Consider the following 2,481-nt stretch of genomic DNA (forward strand, 5'->3'; position numbering starts at 1 on the left):
ACATCGTAATCTGGTTAGGATTTTAGGTTTCTGCTCAGATGGAGAAGAGCGACTCCTCATCTATGAGTTCTTCAAGAACACAAGTCTTGACCATTTCATATTTGGTACCTTAAAACCCTAAACCCTAACACAACCATCTCTATCTGATGAATGGTCCAAATTAATCGTTTTCTTTCTCAGATTCTAATAGGAGTACGTTCTTGAAGTGGGAAACACGTTATAAGATAATCTCAGGTGTTGCTAGAGGTCTTCTATATCTCCATGAAGATTCTCGTTTCAAAATCATTCATAGAGATCTTAAAGCCAGCAATGTTCTACTGGACGATGCAATGAATCCAAAAATCGCGGATTTTGGACTGGCGAAGTTGTTTGATACGGACCAAACAATTCAGACTGGGATTACAAGCAAAGTTGCAGGAACCTATTAGGGACTATTGTATAAATATCTATAAATATCTACACTTATGTTATATTTCCTATTGTAAAGAGTCTTGGTACTCAAGTCTAGAATATTCTCTTAGGGTTCTTGTGATTGTATATATATTCTTGTAAAGCTTAATGAGAAGAACAACTTTGACGCCTACCACTTTGTTATGGTATCAGAGCGGATTTGAAAAAAAAAAGAGAGAGAAGAGAAGAAAGAGGAAGAAACAATGACGACGGGAGAAGATGGTGACAAACAAATCGCACTCGCGAAAGGCGGTGCAAGTGGGGGACAAAACACGGCGGTGAATAAGGTTACACTCTCACCGATGTACCTTCATCCATCTGACGGACCGGGGAATCTAATCACCTCGGTGCAACTAAGGGGAGAGAATTATGAAGATTGGTCCAAGCATGTGCGGAACCATGCGGACAAAGAGAAAGTTGGGATTCATCGATGGCTCTTTCACCAAGCCGTTGACGAAAGAGGAGATAGAGCAATGGGAGGTCGTAAACTCAATGGTGGTGCCGTGGCTCATGAATACTATTGAACCCACTCTTAGAACCTCTGTTTCCATGGTTGATGAAGCAAAGGTTCTTTGGGATGACTTGAAACTGCAGTTTTCTGCAGGAAGCGGACCACGGATAGGTGAAATTCAGGCAGCCTTGGCGAATTGTCGACAAGGAGGGGATACCGTAATGGTATATTTTGGGAAGCTCAAAAAGATGTGGGATGAATTGGCAATATATAAACCAATTCGGACGTGTACATGTGGGGAATTGGCTGCTCAACTGGAAGAAGATCGAGATGAAGAGAGACTTAACACGTTTCTCAACGGCTTGGATGATGCTCGCTTTGGAACAGTACGTTCTACAATTACGAGCTTAGACCCTCTACCTAAGCTTTCTCAAGTTTATCAACGTATCATCCGGGAGGAGAGACAACAAATGTTGATACGAAATAGGGAGACAAGCACCGCAGATGTTGTCGGGTTCTCGGTGGCCGCTGGACCACATGGCAGTCGTACTTACCATGAACCTTTTCGTGAAAAAGATGTAACATGCACTCATTGTGGGAAGTATGGGCATGCATCAGCCGATTGTTTCCAGTTGAAAGGTTATCCGAATGGTGGGGAGAGAGAGGGCGTGAATTTGGTGACCGTGGTAGAGGAGGTGGGGCTCATGGGAGGTTTGGTCGTGGTGGTGGAGCGTTTGGAGGCTCTGGCCGCGGAAGAGGCAATGGAGGTCGTGTGAATGCCACACAAGCACCACATTCGAATGCTGTTCAAGCAGCTCATGTTGGGACAATGAAAGTGGAGCTTGATCGGAGTGCTTTCCCACAATTGACGGATGACCAGTGGAGTGCGGTTCGACAATTTGTCAACACAACTAAGCAAGATTTTTTTGACAATTTGTCAATCCGTACTTCGAAGATGCTGATTGGTGGTGAAGAGTGCAGAGGGGTCTATGTTTTGCATGGTGTTATGGGGACTCAAGCTCAGGCAGCATCCAGTTTAGGAGCAAAAGACTTATGGCATCGCCGTTTAGGACATCCATCTAGTAGGGTTTTATCTTTTTTGTCGGGGTCTGTTGATGTTGGATAAACTGCAGAGTCAAAAGTTATTTGTGACGTATGTTTTCGAGCTAAACAAACTCGTGATTGTTTTCATGAAAGTTCTAATAAAGCTGCTGAGTTATTCGATTTGATTCATTGTGATGTTTGGGGCCCTTATCGTACTCTTTCTTCTTCGGGCGCTGCATATTTCCTTACTATCGTGGATGACTTCTCCCGAGCTGTTTGGATTTATCTTCTTCACAAAAAACGAGAAGTGGGCGATTCCATTAAGAAATTTTGTGCAATGGTTGCTAGACAATTTGACAAAACGGTATGTGTTGTGCGGAGTGACAATGTATCTGAATTTATGTGCTTAAGGGGATTTTTTGAGCATGAAGGAATTTTTCACCAAACATCTTGTGTTTATACGCCTCAGCAAAATGGATGTGTCGAGCGCAAGCACCGTCATATCTTGAACGTGTCTCGATCTCTCATGTTTCAAG

Source organism: Camelina sativa, chromosome 14 (assembly GCF_000633955.1).
Source record: "Camelina sativa cultivar DH55 chromosome 14, Cs, whole genome shotgun sequence".
Lineage (NCBI taxonomy): Eukaryota > Viridiplantae > Streptophyta > Magnoliopsida > Brassicales > Brassicaceae > Camelina > Camelina sativa.